This window comes from Camelus ferus, chromosome 23, assembly GCF_009834535.1.
Source record: "Camelus ferus isolate YT-003-E chromosome 23, BCGSAC_Cfer_1.0, whole genome shotgun sequence".
NCBI lineage: Eukaryota > Metazoa > Chordata > Mammalia > Artiodactyla > Camelidae > Camelus > Camelus ferus.
The window spans coordinates 17,356,638-17,374,474 of record NC_045718.1 but is presented as its reverse complement, the minus strand read 5'-3'; the positions used below and the strand labels follow the sequence as shown (position 1 = coordinate 17,374,474).

The 17,837-nt window shown below is 35.6% G+C and overlaps 1 pseudogene; it reads left to right on the top strand.

Moving 5' to 3' along the window:
• Positions 1-213: 213 nt before the first annotated feature.
• On the top strand, positions 214-307 carry LOC116659441 (annotated as a pseudogene).
• The last annotated feature ends 17,530 nt before the right edge of the window (positions 308-17,837 follow it).

Sequence of the window (17,837 nt, the reverse complement as noted above, 5' to 3'; positions counted from 1 at the left end):
GTCAATCGAGTTATGAATGGATAAACAATCCATGCAATGGAATATTATTCTACCATAAAATAAATGACTTACTGATACATTTACAGGTTGGATGAACCTTGTAAACATGCTAAGTCAAAGAAGCTAGTCACAAAATTCCATACATTGTATGATTCCATTCATATGAAAATCCACAAAAGGGAAATCCGTAGAGACAGTAAGTAGATTAGTGATATCGCCTCTTGGCCTTTTGGCTAAGATCAAGTGTGTTATCTGTTCTTATCAGAAAGTAGATTAGTAATTGCTTATTGGTAGAGAGGAAGATAATGAGGGGATAGGAGGGTGATAGCTGAACAGTACAGGTTTTCTTCTTGGGGTGATGAAAATGTTTTAAAATCAACAGTGCTGATGGTTGCATATATTTGTGAACATACTAAAAATCATCAAATTGTACATTTTTAATTAGAATAACTATATGGCATGTGAATTACTGCTCAATAAAGCCATTTAAAAAAAAAACCTAAGGATACAGAAAACTTGAAAATAAATAATGGAAAAAGATATGATACAAATACAGGAAAAGGAAACATATATAATTATATAAATTGCTGACAAAATAGAATTTAAGGCAGAAAACCTTAGTAGAGATAAACAGCATCACTTAACAATGATAAAAGAAGAATCCACTCAGATGATGTAATGATTTTAAATTTCCCATATAGCATAAAAGAGCCTCAAAGCATTTAAGGCAAGGACAGAACTATAAGAAGAAAAAAGACAAATTCACAATTCAAATTCAAAATCACAGATAAACTTTAACTTATTTGTCAATAATTGATAAAATAAGTAGACAGAAAATTAGCAAATATATTGAAAATATGTACAATATGTAACATGTTTGATATATATAGAACACTATACCCAACAAATGCAGAATACACCTGTTTTTCAAGTACACAGGGCAAATTTGCATATACTGATAACACACTAGCTAACAAAGCACATCCCAAAAAACCTCAAAGCTTGACATCATGCCGTGTATGTTCTCTGACCTCAATATCATCAAGATATCAATCAGTAACTAAAAGATAAATAATTTAAAAATTCTATGTTTGAAAATTAAGATAGGCATTTCTAAATAACACATGCATCAGAGAGATCATAATAGAAATTAATATATATTAGTATGTATTTCAAACTGAACCATAAAGGAAATAATCACATTAACATTTGTGGAATTCAACTAATGCAGGGTTCAGAAGAAAATTCAAAGTCTTTAATGCCAAGGAAAGTATTAAAAAGAAAAAAAGGTCTGAAAAACACCTGTTTCAAGAATTTAGAGGAAAGTTAGAAAAAGAAATCCAAAAGAAGTAGAAAGAAGGCAATACTAAAAGTAAGAGTAAAAATCAATCAAGTATCATGTTTCAGTCATACATACACATTATGCTGTACACCAGCAACTAACACGTTATAAACTGACTATACTTCAGTTTTTAAAAAATGAGTGGTACAAATCGAAAACAAATCAATCGAGTAGAAAACAAATAAGAGCAAAGTTAGGTTCTTTAAAAGCTCTAATTAACTAGACAAATATTTAATAAGCGTGATCAAGAATAAAGAAAAGGGTAAATATAAAAGTAATGGTGAATATTGGAAATGAACAAGGAGTCATTACTGCAGATGGATCAAGAAGTCTTACGGGTGAATTGTACTCCATTACTTATATAGGCTGCATCTTCGTCTGTTCATCTATTGATGTGCACTTAGGATGCTTCCATATCTTGGCAATTATAAAGAATGTTGCTGTTAACAGTGGGGTATATGTATCTTTTTGAATTAATTCTTATTTTGTGATTGGCTTTATTCCTTTGATAACTATGTAAGTTTAAAAAGCTAAGGCTCTAAACGTTCTTAGAAACAACGAACTGTACCTATATGTAAATTTTTTAAATATGTGCATTACATTGTATGTATGTATTTACATGCAATATATTGTATGTGTGCAGTCAAACTGTAATAATCCTAACTAATAAAACCAAAAAATGAAAGAAAAAAAAAAGACATGCTAAGTTTGTTGAACAAACCAACCCAGAAGTTCCTCACAAAATGCCTCCCAGTCTGTGATTTAGCCAAAGATACTGTCTATGACCATGATCAGTTTTGGAACTTCCAACCTTCTGGTGAAATATAAAGGGGATAAATATCAAGTCATGATAAACTATCTCCAATCTCCCTTTCTTCCCACAAAATGATATTCACACTCAGGTCACCCTGAGGCCATAGGTTGTGGGGGACCTCATTGCTCCAGCATGGAGCAATTGCCATTATACAAATGGGACTATCACATCTGCAAGCTATGGTGTTCAGTGGTGACAGGACCTGGGACCTGAATTTCCTGGGGTGTTGCCAGGATCAGATATGTGCAGTGGGTGTATGAGCATGGCAGAGATAGCTACAGAAGAAAATCATTCTTCGTGAGACTTAATGTTCCCCAACTTAGTGTTTAAAATCTGTCGTGACACTATCCTGTCATGACATTTATATGGAGCTTTAAAACAGCTGCATATTTCTACCATCTAATTAATTAAATTAACATCTCTTGGAATATGGGTCTCTTGAATACAACAAAAAGTAGTATGTGTGGAGAAAAAAAGAAAAATTAAAATCCTAAGGATTTCTTGGTAAAATAAATATGGTCAGTTCATTTAAAAAGCAAAAGAGGAACCGTTCCTTTGGGGAATTTCCACACTGGCTTGCTGGTGTGGAAGTTTAGATCCTCAATAGTAAAAGAAGTTCATTCAGGAGTCACATAAAGGAGAATGTTCTTTCCCTTTTAGAAAGCAAAATTAATGTAGATTCAGACTGAGTAGAAATAGTATCTAGATCCTGACTAGGACAATTCCTTCCCCCTCCCAAACCACTTGATTATTTCAGTGAGCGGCCAGTTTAAATCAAGCACCCCGTACACTAAGTTACTTCAGAATACTTCTATCACATAATCTCAAACAGTGAATGAACTGTCCACGAGAATGGTCAAACATCAATTTGCAATTCAGAATCTTGAGATCAGGTGGTAGTGCTAGTGGTGATAATGGTGTGGGGTGGTCAGGAGGCTTGGGGACAGGGACGGTTACAGGGGCTTTCCAAGCCACCTAACTCTTTACAGGTATTTCATCGCCATTTCTGTTTTCATTCCTTTGAAGCCAAAGCAGAAGAGACTTTGCTGCCATTTGGATCTACCATCCTGCAAAACTCACGGACTTGCAGTGTCATATATTACTACGTTTCACCTATTTCAGATCCTGTGCTTCTGGGCTACTGAAGCAAATACTTGACCAATTACAGTTTTCAGAGGTGGGGCACACCTGAATGTTCCTCCTAAGCCCCTGGGAATGGTGACTTCTGTCATCTGTGGCACCTGTCTTGCCTCCTCTGGTGGCCTGATTAAAAAGAGAATTGAGGGGACAGTAAGTAGCAGAGGAGGGTGTCCTTTCACACTCCTTCCAGACTTCACCATTCTTAATGGTGCCTTTGTTTTCTTACTTGGGTTTATCCAACTTTCCATTTAAACAAAGATCTTTGGTTTCCAGAAGACACCGGATTATCATGGCTCATTGTTTCCTATTTCTGCCTGACATGTGAAGAAGTCACTGGCTGATCTTCCTCACCTAGAGTTCATTTTAAAAAGAACTTTAGCAAACATTTACCAATGACAGTTAAATTCCAAACTCTTAAAACATAATCTTATTTTTAAAACATCACTTCCCCTAGTTCACTAAGCAATCAAGTATATTTCTTAAACTTTTCACTGAAGATTTGAAGACTGAGAAAAGGCAGCACCAAGTTATACAGATTGGTAATAGTTTGTTGAAATATATATACAAGTTTACAAAGAGCAAAGCATGATTTTAAAAAGGCATTTTTATAAGCCTAAGAGCATTGGATATTCTAACAAGAAGGAAATTTTTATAAGTTGGAATTCAGTTTGTGTATTAAGAGGACTTTGAATTATTCTCAACACTGGAAATAAGACAAAGAGTAACCAAGTGAAGTAGTTTTGAATTTCATCAAAATCTGTAAGTTCTAAAATTAGTAATAATATGACAATTAGTATAACAAACCCAGTGAAAACTTTAATTTGTTCATGAGAAGAAGAATAATATATATATAAAGTTGATACATTTATTAAAGCAATTTTAACACATCTGTAAAAGTACACTCACTTGAATTAAGATCAGTACACTCAACTTGAATTAAGAGGATTTGAAAATTAAAATAAAAGCAATGTCTCTTAATTCAGAGGCAATAAAAGCAATGGCAACAATAAACATAATAAAACTTTAATCTTGTAAACATTTTGAGAGATCCCTCTTTAAACTTCCTAGATCACTGGGTAATACAAAACAATCTGAAGTTACTCCATTTTTATATGTATTTGGTAGAAGTAGATAGCTAATATTTGCAAATATAGCAAGTAGATAAAAAGGTCAAAATTCATAAACAGTCTATAACTTGTAATAACAAGACAAGAGAAAGTCAATATACTACAGCACACAGCATATAAAATCTCACTTTTGATTCCAGTTGTTTTGAAGGAAAGAAACACAAAATATGCAGTGACAGCAGATAGGAAACTTAGACAATCTATCATTGCAGAAAGAAAGTCCATACATTCTTGCCAATTAAGATATAATTTTAGCTGATAGTAGCCATTTCAAGTTCCATTGTAATACATAGCAAATAAAGGAAAATAAAATTTTCTTTCCTTCAGAAGTTTTAGAAAACAATTCATGCACCAAAATTAAATAATACATGAAAATATTAATAATAAATCACTGGGTCTAAACATATTCTCTACTCCTATTAGTAACTATTTATCTCTTAACATCTTGGATGTTTGCAGCCACCATAAGTGATAGATAATAATTTCCTGGTCTATTGTAAATCATACATTTAAAATTTTACTTCTGCAAAACACTTTGAGAAGGAGCATAAGTAATAAAATGTGAACTTGCTCAGAGTGAGTAGACATGCAGTTTTTCCTCTTGAGATCCTTTGCTGCCTCTTTGGTTGGTGATTTTGAAATCTTAACAGCAGTCACGAAAATGTGTTGACATACTTGGTGTCACTTTGCAATAGCCTCTAGAACAGGGCTCCCTCTAAGCAAAAAGAGCCTTGTGCTGGGGAGCGTGGCTTGGACTGAACCTCAGTCTCTCCTTTAGCTTTGGGTAGAGCAAACTGCATCATCCCCTGGAGGGGCTGTTTAGGTCTCAGTTAAAAAAAAGGTTTTGATGTTCTTGTTGCTGTGTATCTCCCTTCTATTGCATTCATTCTGAATTGCTCCTACATTGCATCACTCTCTCCTCAGCCCTTTAACATTAGTTTCTGCAACTGTTAAGAATTCATTCAGGCATTGGTTCCCAAGTGTGTCACATGGTTTCCTCCCCCCATACCATCGTTTCTCATGGCTAAGAACTTGCTTTCAGTTCTTTTCCTCGTCTCAATATTCTGTGTGTCTGTATTTACTGTTTTTCATGAACTATTTCTGCCAGTATTAGCATATCACGGAAGGGGAAAGTCTTGAAGAATTTTGAGTAATTGTCAAGGAGCTTAAGGGTTTTGTTGTCATACTGATCAAATGAATGGCTAACAATGGTGTTTGTGGCATTTACCTTCCCAAGGAGTGTGGGCCCTGGTGGATAAGAAAGCTGCTAGTATGTCAGCTGCCAGTTTCTTTGAAAACATTGTCACTGCTTCTCCATAGCAAGCCTTCCTAAAGGGACTTCTATTTTGAGAAAAATCTGCCTACAAACTCTACATTCATATTAAATGTAAATTCAGTTTATCTTGTGCTTATCTTTGCTTTTCTGATGATTGAAAGGGCTGTATGTCCTTAGTGGTTTTAAATGCTGGGTCTCCAACAGAACTGGTCTTCCCTGCTATCATAGACTATTCCCTTTTGCTGCCATTTAAGAGCCATGTTCCTGTGGGTTCTGACATGGAGATAGGATTTCTTTTTGGTTAAAAAAACCACAGGCAAGGGCAATGATATCTTTACATGTTGCATCAATTTATTCACTCATTTTGTCATGTATTTTCGTTCATCCAACAAATGTTTATTGAACAAATGCTGTGGGCCAAGCATTATTCTAACTGCTGGGCAAAACAGACAAAATCTTAATCATGTGTAATTAAAAGTGATCCCAAAAGGTAGCTTCAAATATCTGTGAATAATGAAACGATCCCATACTGTGTTCTAGTTCCCAAAAGATTTTGGAGCACTGAATCCTCCTCTTCTCTCTAGGAAGCTCCATGTATTGTGGGAAATGGTAATGTACATCCCCTGTATTTACTTGATCCATCATGAGACAGAAGTTTCTAGTAGATAAAATGTGGGGTTCACAAAAACAATGAAAAAGTCAGTCTCCTTTGCCAATGAGATGAAAGAATCCTTTTCTTCAAATAATTTCCATTGTATAATCCCAATCCTCTTTGTTTCTAAAATATTTAATTACATACACTTTGCACTTTCTGCTTTTATGCGACAATATGCTTTCAATACTTTTCTCCTATAATTCTATGTTATTTATAATAATGCATGATCAAATGGCTACTTAGTTCTCTATTTCCATTGATAAACATATTTTTGAAATATTTTATCCTGAAGAATATCAGAAATTTTTTCTATGCTGGCTAAAAATATTCATGACTTGTCTCCTAGCAAAGGAAAACTGTATAGCCAATATATATGAAAAGACGTTTAATCTCACTAGTAATCAAGGAATTACAAGTTAAAACTGATATTATTTTACACCCATCTGATTGGCAAAATTTTAAATTTGGTATTGGCAACAATACCAAGCATTGATAAGGGTGTGGCACAAACTTTCACACCCTGCTAGTGGGGAACTAAATTAGAACTTCTCTGGAGAATAATTTGGCCACATCCAGTAAAGTTAAAGATGCATATATATGTTGACCCAACAATTCCATTTCTAGATATATACCCAAAAGAAACTCTAGCATGGAAGCTACATTTATACAAATTTATATAACTGATTCATCAGTGAAAGTGGTTGAATTAAAGCTATGTGTATTAACATAATTAATTCTCCAAAACACACTCTTGATCAAAGACGGAAAATTGCAGGTTACATGGACAATAATGCCATTTATATAAAAACTACAGATACACAAAACAGTAGTGTTTTTGCATTCATTTAAAACATGCATCCATTTTGGGATAAAAATGATATGTATAGAAATAATGAATACCACTTTAAAGATCATGCTTACCCCTAAGCAGAGAAGGAAGAAAATTGGATTGGACAAGAGAGTATAGGGGACTTAAATTTGTATTTGTAATTTTACAAAAAAATCTGAAGCAAATGTACAAAAAGGTTAGATTGGACAAAGTTTGGTTTTGGATTCACAGTTATTCATTATTCTAACTATTTTTCCTGGATGTTCAAAATATTCTAAAAATAAAAAAAGAAAGTATATGTCAATGGAACAGAAGTGGTTTGCAAAAAAAGCTAGAAAACCTGGGGTCAGAGACAGCAATGTGTCTTGTTCAGTGAAACAATGAATTTAGAGGGAAGTGAACGTCTATTCAGCAGAGAAGCTGTCTCATCAGGTCATACATATCAGGGCTTGGACCAGTGGCTGCATATTAGATTCATGTGAGAGGTTTATAAGAATAAATTGGGGCTCACTCCCAGAGACTCTGATTTAATTGGCCTAAGAAGGACATCAGTAATTTTAAAATTACTGAGTGATTCTAGCATATAATCAGGGTTAAGAGTCACAGGCTTGGGTGAAATCGGGTAAAATATCCCTCAACATCCTTTGTCTCTTTTCTTTGATTCTAACCTAAGAAGTGACTTTCCGAGGTCTCGACTTGAACACAGAGAAGGGAGGAGAGGCTCTGTGTAGGAGACATGAATATACTGATCACTGGAAAATCCATAAAGTTTACAGAAAAAGTTCCATAGAAGTTCCTGTTCGTGTGAGTCTATCCACCAGAGAACAATCCATGGTCCTTATGCTGATGAAAACCAGCTTCTGAAACTGTGATGTCAAAGATTAGGCCTTGGATGTGGGGACACAAAAATTAACCTTGAGAAACCTTGTCGCATGGCCGGCCAGCCAGAAATCCTCACATGTCACCCTTTCCTTCTATCTGATGGTAGGATTCTATATAAAATCTTCGATTTATCATTGTCCTCAGGTAAAGGCCACTTATTTTAACATGACCAGTGAGATTTCTGATCAGGGTCCTTCAGGCCTTTGGGTCTTGTCTTCCCTCTCACACTGCTGAATTGCTCACTTCAGCGCCTGAAGTTGCCAAGTCTCTGAGCTTTCATCCTGGAACAAGCTGATGCCTTGCCTATGAGACTCTTCCAAATCCTCTTCCATGACCACTGTCACCACCCCCATTTTGGATGACTCATCTCTCAGTTTCCAAACTTAGAACTTACATTGCCTGGGGATCCTTCTCTTCTACTCAGTGTTATCAGAGCTAGAAGGAAGGACACAGTGGATTGGAAGGAAGTGCACTTTTTAAAGTTTGCAGTCACACTTCTATCTCTTGGAATGAATAGTTCTCTTCTTTATTATCAGTATTGTTCATCTCAGGTGGAGAGTCATGTCTTTCCCATCCATACTATGTCACTACCATTTACCCAAATGCAAAGTGATTTCTCCCAAGACATTCAGTCTCCTATATAATTTTTTATCCCTTGTCACTCTACCTCTCCACACCTAAGGCTGTTAACTGCAAACACTGGGGTCCTCTATCCTTAGGCTTTTTTCTCACTACGGAAGAATGCTGGGCTCAAAGACAGCAAGTCAGAGCTCTTGGAGAGTCCTGTTCCCCTAAGAAACTCTCAACTAATGACAAATGGGGTGCTGGTAGAAAAGCACCCCACCTCCTCTGCCCCTTTGTTGAGATAAATCTGAGGTGGGTTCTCCACTGTCAGAGTTCCCCAGTGGACCTGAGTGTGATAATGCTCACTTCATTGGTTTCTTTCCTTTCCGTGTCTCATCTTCTCATATCCCTACTAGTATTTCCTTGCACTGAAATTTGCTTCTGGGGCAACCCAAATCAGGATGGGGCCAATGAAAGAAGCATGTAAAGGGCCATTTAAAAACTTGAACCATCAAGATGTCTGTGACTTAGAGAAGCATTTTAAAAAAGAGAATGTCCTTTGTCCTCCCCAAGCTGTATAGGGTTTTTATGGTGGAATCAAAACAACCCAGAGTGGCATCTGAGGTATCTATATATGCTAGGATTTTCTTCTCCAACAGACTTGAGACTGGAGATTCGGATTCTAGTCCCAGTTCTAACACTATCTAAGGTGAAAAACTTAGGTCAAATCATATTCCTTCACTGGACCTTTGTTTTATTTTTTGTTTGTAAAAGGGGGATTAAACTCTTTAGTTTTCAACTCTTGTGTCTTATGATTTTTAAGTCTCTTAGCACTTTCAGGACTGATCTATTGAAAATAGGCTTATGGCTTCATCCATAGAAACTACTGTTATCCCAGCTTTGTCAGTTCAGCTATCTTTGCTGTGAAGTAAAGGAAACAAATTACTGTCCAAGGTCCTGGGGCCACATGTTTGAGCACACACAATGAAACCAGAATTCAGAAGGAGATAACAGATGTTGAAGAAACAATTCCTGAGTGTTACTGGCGTATGTTCATGCTGACTAAAGGGTATTTGTGCTTTGTGAAACTTTTAATCATAATAGTTTTCCTTCTAAGTTTTTTAAGTGAGCAGCAAGAGTAGACAGTACAGTTGGCTATTTGGACAAAAGATCCTTTGCTCCCTTTTGGAAAATCCCTACATCGATCTAAGAAAGACCGGTGCTTTCTGCAGGGTGGCAAAGGAGTATTATATCTGACCCCAGGAATTTCATGACATCCAACAAACATCAGTGTTCTTAATTAATCCAGTGGAATAACTAGACATTAAACAAACTAGTGTTTGTTTTTGTTTCTTAAATCTTCCAAATTTTCTTTCAAGTCATGTTTTTGGGCTATTCATGTGCGTTAACCAAACTAATAAGTTAAAAAAAAACTAATAAATACAAATTAAGTCTTAACCTCACTGAATATTTCATTAGATCATTTGGCCAACAGCATCATCTTTTGTCAAGTATTTGGAATTATAGTGCTTAGAGTTGGAATAGATTTTTGGAGACAGTATGATTCAAATATGGCTGGTCATCACAGTAACCTGGGAGCATGTTAAAGACCCAGATTCGTGTGCCACAATTCAAGTAAGTCCAAATAACTTAGAAGCCCCAGATGAAAGACCTGGGACTTTTGTTAATGGTCTCCCAGGTGATTATTTTGATGTAGTCAGTTTGGCACCAATATTTGAACAACTTTAGAAGGTCAATGAACATTTAATTCCTCTACCTTATGCAAGACTTTCTATGTTAGTTATTATCCCTAAAGAGTATTAGTCCCCTTTTGGCTTGAAATTTGTTAAGCTATTCTCTTCTTACTTGTTTCAGCATATGGACAAAATTCGTTTAGCTGCTCTTTTCCCATTGACCTTGCCAACAGTTGGAAATGCACAGAATGAATCTAATGCTACTTCACATATTTGACACCATCTGTGTCTTTCTCTTCTATAGGCCAAGTATGTTACTATTTAATTAATTATATTATGAATTCAAGTTCTTGCACCATTATCTTCATTCACAGCTGGATACAACCCACTTTGCTTATGCTCTTCCTAAAACATGGTGGGCAAAGTTGACCTCAACATCACGCAGTATAATCAGTGAAGAGAAGAATGAGAATCATCATTTCTCTCTTCCCAAACACTGTAACTTGTCTTAATGTGTTCCAAGACAACAGAAGTGGTTTAGACCATTTCATCACATTACTGGCTAATAAATAAATCTTGAAGTTGTTTTAACATGTGCTGCTTCTAAGCCACATTAGTTCTCATACTGAACATATCAATTTAAACATTTGAAGACATTTAAAAATTAACTAAGTGTAAGTACTTATAGCTATGTTTACAATATTTCTTCATGTTAGACTTGACAAACTTCTCCCAGGTCAGTATTATTTGGGATCCTCATCTTTTCAACCAGCTCTGCCTATTCATTCCTACTTCATATTAGTCACATATTTTATACACATGCTGTGAATAATTCTTCCAAGTCACCCAGAGGGTCATAGTCAGGCTTTTATTTAGGGTGAACTATCAATTGCAGAGAATAATTATTTTGTAAATACTAAGGTAAAAATAAAAAGAATTTACCTGAAGCACAAAATGGATCATGCATGTGCTTTACAGTAGTGTTTTGTAGTCACTGAACTATATTTCCCAACATGTGAACTTAAAAAGGGTTTAAGTCCTCTACCTGGAGTTGGTAAGTCTCACTACTATTTTATTCTAGCTTCTCTCTGGTTGACCTTATTTACATAATTGAATTCACTTCCTTCCTTCCCCTATGGGTTTTTTCTTAAATTCTTGTAAGACTTCCCATAGGAAATAGGAACCAAGGTACATTGCACTTGCTTCTCAATTCTTCTTTTCCTGATCCTTTTTAGGTTAAAGAATGTGACAATAGCAACTTTGAAAGCTGGTTTTAAGTCTCTGATTTTTTTGTTGTTGTTAAAGAAAAGCTAATACTAGGCATAATCGTATAATTCGAAATGGCTAAATGTACTGTCTTTAAACCAAGATAAAAAAGCTTTCTATTTTGGGGCACTTAGATATTAACTCATTTGAAGTTAGTTTTAGGTCTCCAGTAGAAATCAGAAGGTATCTCTATCCTGTCATAAATCACTTTTAATTTTCTCTCTTCTTTGGGTTCCTTTTGCTATTTTTGTATTTTCTGCCACCATTATCTCAAATGTAGTCTTCTACAATAGCTTCCCAAGTTCCCTCTCTTTATTCAGTCTCCAAAAATCAGATATGGAAGAGAATATTTTAAAAAATACGAAAACTCTGAAATTGACATCACAAATAATTATACTATTTCATAGTAAATTCTATCATATAATTATTATATAGTAATGTCACAATAAAATTATCATCTGGGGGTTACGCTTATAATAGAGAAATTGTGAAATAGCCCTTTCTCCTTTTTTAAAGACAACCAGAAGATAAAATTAATTTACCAGAAGGTAAAAAATAATAAAATGTTTCAATATTTTAAATTATTCAAAATCCATCAATTAGCTCCATAAAATGTAAATTTTGACTCCATTTGTTTATAGTCTATCGCTCCTCCTTCCAGCACTCCAGCTGGTTTCGTTGACATGTCTATCTCCTGAGGTTTATATTGAGGAGCTGATAAGTCAGGGGCAGAATACTTCCCCCACCCCCCAGGGCAATGGTTGCCATCCCTGGCGAATTGTCAGAATTACTTGGGTAGCTTTTTTTTAAATATACAGATTCTCACACCTCACCTGAGAACTCCTGAATCTGGTTAACCTTGGGCAGTCTGGGAATTTATAAATTTAAGTAACTCCACAGGTGATTCTGATGATCAGCCAAGGTTATGAAACCACAGCAGCTTTAGCAGCACCGGTAAATGGTAAGAGAAATTTGCATGCCTTTGAGAGGAAGTATGCCATCTAAATATAAAACTTTACTGTTGCTAGCCGGTGGACACATGTAAATGAAGTCTATGAGAAAGGATTCAGAGGCTGAACATGCAAAGCTATCCCTAGTGGATTTGTTAATGTTTTTTAATAATATAAACTCCAATGTCAGGATTAAAAATGATTATTGCTATTATATTGAACTTGAAGAATGAGGTTAAAATTCAGCGTGGTTTCCAGAAAGTTTTTCTAACAAACTACACCCTTGGTAACACCCTAGACTTTGTTACACATAATATTGCACCACAATATTGCACAAAAAATTACTAATTCGAACATCCTCTTCTTTGTCTATAACCTCCTCTACTATTCAGCTTACTTATTTAACTACTCACTCTTGACCTCTGTTTGACCTCACTGGGACCTTCTGTTGCTCTTCCCTACCCTCCTGATCCACCAGCCCACTGTTTCTTTAGTTCCTTAATCAATCTAGAGACTATAAAGAGCAAATTCAATAGCACTCTTGCCAATAACACAAGCACCTTTACCTTTCTGTTTTCTTATTACAGGTGTTTAGAAAGCCTCAAATCTGAAACAGTCTTATTTTTTTTTTCTCTACAACTTCTTTTTCAGCTGCAGGTTGTAGTGGCAGATAAATTTAGGGTAACCAATTTCAAATGGGTCTTCCACCTTGCATGGCAACTTAAAATTTTTTTTCTTCTTGTTAATTCACTTTCTCAATGATTATTTTGTACCTTCTTTATACTCCTTACCCTTCCAAACATATTGCCTCTTTCCTGCTGTCCCACCTGATTCTTAGCAGAGAAGTTTGTCTCTTTCTTCACTGAGAAGCCATCAGAGATATATTCTCCCATATCCTGCCACCAGTTTTATTAACTTCCATCTGCACTCATGTTTTCATTCTCTCCTGTCTCTACTCCTATTTAAGGTCAGTCGTTTCAGCAGCGTCTTGGATTCTACTCTTTACTGATTTTTCATAAACATTACACTACCAAACAACTCCTCTCTCTCTTCTGCATGTTAAAGTGCTTCCTAACATTGATAATTCCCAGTGACATTTAAACATACTTTAAAATGTTTTAAAGTCTTTTTTTTTAACCTCTATACCCAAACCGCTTTCTAGCTAACACCTCTCTTTCCACCTTTCTCTTCATTTTCAGAACCAAGCATTTTAACCTCTTTAAAGAGTTACAGATTTCCTGTTCTTTTTAACACCTTTTATTGATGTTCAATCTACTTTAACGTGACCTCTTCCTCTCGCCCTCAGAATAACAGTCACCTCCATACTGCCAAACCCAGTGGACATTTTTCAGTTCTGAGTAGATTTTGACATTGTTAATCACATTTTTCTTCTTGAAACAGTTTGTTCTGCTGGTCCATGGATACTGTTATCTATTGGCTTTCTACCTACCTCTCTGGCCATTCTTCCTTTCTGCAATTAAAAAATTCATAGTTTTTTCAGATCATCCTCCACTACTTGTTGATTCAATGTCTGAGTTTCTCAAAACTCAAGCCTAGTCTCTCTTCACATTCTGCTGTATCTCCACAGGCAAATAATCTATTACCAAATATATGTACATAAAGTAAAAAATTCTTAATCTAGCCCACACCTCTTTTAAGCCTAAGATGCTATAAATCTCATTCCACATCTCCATGTGGATGCTTCAGTCTCAACATGCCAAATACCAAACTCCCTCCAAAGTTCATTTGTTCTCTCTAATGTTTCTTATCTCATTGAATAGTTACATCATGCATATAGATGCATAACTTAAAAATCTTCAGATTCATCCATGATACTGGACTTTTCACATTTCAAAATTTAATCCATCTTTGAGATCCATCTCTTCTTGGTTCTAAATCTCTCTTCTATCCATTCACACTTTCCATATCTTCTGCCATTGTAGTCTAAGCTACCATCATCTCTAACCTGAAATAATGTACTAGTCATTTAATTAATGTTCCTTTAATAACTGTGCATCACCATTCTCATCCATTTTTGACAACGTACTTAGTAATCACTTCCAAATGCAATTCTCATTTTGTTCTTCTCAGTTAGGAAAAGTCCCTTACTATTATTGAAATAATAATAACAATTTTAAAAGAATGTTGCTATCTCCCTTAGTTTTACCAATGCCTCAGGCTTTAAAATCTTTAAAATCTTTCCAATGTTTTTAAGCTGAAGACCCAAATCCTTAACATCCTTGAAATCCTTGGTCTACAAGAAGCTGAATTGTCTGGCCCTTGGCAATCTTTCAAGTTTTGCCTTCCACTGCTATCCTCCTGGCTTTCCCTCTGTTCCTAAGTTATGCCACAGGCCTGTAATATTCTATAGAAAGGAGATATGATCAAGATCCCTACAGGCTAGATTAAGATAGAAGTGTTGAGAGTTGATGTAATAAGTAGAACAGAAAAGGTGTATTGATGGCCCTTCCAGGTGAAAGCAAACTACTTCTGGTAGTTTTTACTAACAGGTAGAAAGAGAAATATTTTCTGGATCAACAGCAATATAGCAGATGGGAAGGGCTGTGTTGATTGGCACTGTCAACTGGAGTCATCATCTCATTAAGTTAATGATAAGCCAATAACATTTTTATGACCCTTTCTCTTCTTCAGGAAAGTGAGATTGCTTTTGGTTTACACTTTTGGTAATAGCAGCAGTCCTAGGGGTTTCCACATTATGAGCTATATTTTCTTGTTTTTTGGCATAGGTGGTAATATTTTATTGGATGCTAGACATTATGAACTTTACCTTATTGGGTGCCAGATATTTTTGTACTTCTATATATTCTTGAGTATTTTTCCTAGGTGCAATTAGCCTACTTAAAAACTTTAATCCTTTTGTGTCTTATTTTTAATACGGGATCAGAGCAGTGCTCAATCCAGGGCTGAAAACTCTAGTGCCCTACATAATGCCCCAGGAGTTTTGAGGTTATTTTCTTAACTGGACTCTCCTATGCATTTAGAATCAATCAATGGACCACCCAGTCCTTAGCGTCTCTTCATTTCCATTAAAATTAGTTCCATAGGCTGATGAAAAAATAGAAATACATTTATTTCCTCCACAGCTGCATGAGGCACATGTAATGTTTGTTTACAGATCTCCTAAGCGTGGGATTGTGCAGCTTTGTCTAGTGTATGTTAAGCAGCTGAAGTCTGCAGCAAAGTTACCCAGGTGTTTCCTTGTGGACAGTTACTGTCATGCTCCATTGATAAAGCCTTGAAGAACATGCACTTGAAAATCATCACAGTGATTCTTACCTGGAATTTAAAAGCTAAATTCCACAAGATTTTGGAACAATAAAGTTAATGTTTTGAGTTATAATATTTTAGTCTAGTTTAAGTAAGATTAGTTTAGCTTTTGATCTTGGTTATATAATTTAAAGTCCTTTAGTCACCGTAAAGGTTTTGTCTTTTGAGTTTTCTAGAATCAGAACCATAAGTTTCATCTAGAACTCTTGCCTCAAGAACATTTACAGACATCTCCCCAAAATGATTAAGAGCATACTTATGTAATACTGAGAAGTGAAACAAGCAGCATGAAGCAGAAAGAAAAGCTGCCAGTTATTAAAAAAAAAAAATTCCCAGGGGCTGCTTCAGCATTTTAGAAGAGTGGCAAAATTCTTCTGAGAGAAAAATTGCTCTTCCATTTAGGAAAAGTCGATGAAGGGAGGTCTCTGGCTCTGAAAAGGGTGGTCATGGGCCAGTCTCTATAGGGAGACAATCAGGAGCCAAATCACTCAGCATATTAATGGAACAAGAGTTTTACGTTTTTGCACTGGCAGCCTAAAACATAGAAAGTTGGAGCACTTGATCAGGAAAGAGAGAAGAAGCAAAAAAAAAAAATAAGTAAGCAAAAAGTCCAACACTACAGCAGCAGGCCAGAGACTAAGGAAAAGTTGCTTTTGTAATTAAAATGAACATCTAATTTCATAAAAATACTCGATCTAATTTTTAACTTTACATCACATATATTTGTATTTACATGGTGTTTACAATTAGAGGAGAATAATAAATGTTCAATATCAGTTAACATTTGGCTAAAAAAGATAATGGTTGCTTCACCCATCAGTTGCAGAACTGATAAACTAATTGGTTGGGTTTATGCACTGGGCTTGCAGGTTAGTGACCTTGAGCAACAGTGACACCTGCTATTTGTTTGTAAGTTATTTTCTGTGTTTTGCAATATTCCCCTGCTATTACTAAACGCTTATAAAATATGTATATATTTTTTTGACATCCAGGAGCAACGTGGTTTTGGTGTTTTGGGGAATGTGAGAGTGCGAGCTAAGTTATTGATGAGAGGAAATGATAGCATTGCGGGGAAGGCATCAGATGAGTTTGGGTGACCCTAAGCAGCGCTGTCCAGTGAAACTTCCTGCGGTGATGGAATACTCTGTCTGCGCTACTACAGGAGCCACTTGTCACATGGACTTATTGAATATTTACAATGTGGCCAGTCTATCTGGAGAACCTGACTTTTCAATTTATTTAAATTTCCCTAAATTCAATGTGAGTAGCCACATGTGGTTAGTGGCTATTATAGTGTGAAACACAGAGTGCTTAGATAAAACCAGAAACAGTGGGTGAAAAAAAAATCAGAAGAACAGAAGCCGGTTCCCTGTCTTTCAGAAACCTCAGAACTGGTAGAGACAGCACTCAATTTCTGGGAATCACGTGAAATAGAAGCTTAAAATATTTTATTTAGTTACATAAGAAAGAGTGACTGAAATATTGACTGGGACTATATATACTGTGTGAAATTAAAGTTGTAAAATACATTTCTGTGTTCAGAGAAAAGACTGGAAGGTTATTTTTCAAAATGTTAACTTTAGGTGCTGTGATTACAAGTAATTTCTATTTTTTCCTTCCTGTTTATTGTAGTTCTCAAATTTTCTCCATAAGCATGTATAAGTTTTTATTTTTGTTTCAAATCTAAGTATTTGTTAGGCTGGATAATATTTTGAAGTATTAATGGTGCCCCCTACCCAAATCTTCCCATTTCCTTCCCCCATTCAATAGATCATTCAATTGACCAGACCATGGCCCACATTGCTTCTGGGAAAATATGTGGTTAACAGAAATGCAGAAGTTATAGTCAAGGTTTCTTGTCTTTTGTTGCAAGGTGTGAAGGTTTGCAAAATTTTTAAGAGAAATTGGGGATTTGAAAGAAACAAAAGGAAGGGGTGAAACTTGCCTCCAGAGAGCAAAATGAATTCTAGAGATTGAGAGAGGAGTCTGTGCATTTCAGGGTACCAGGGA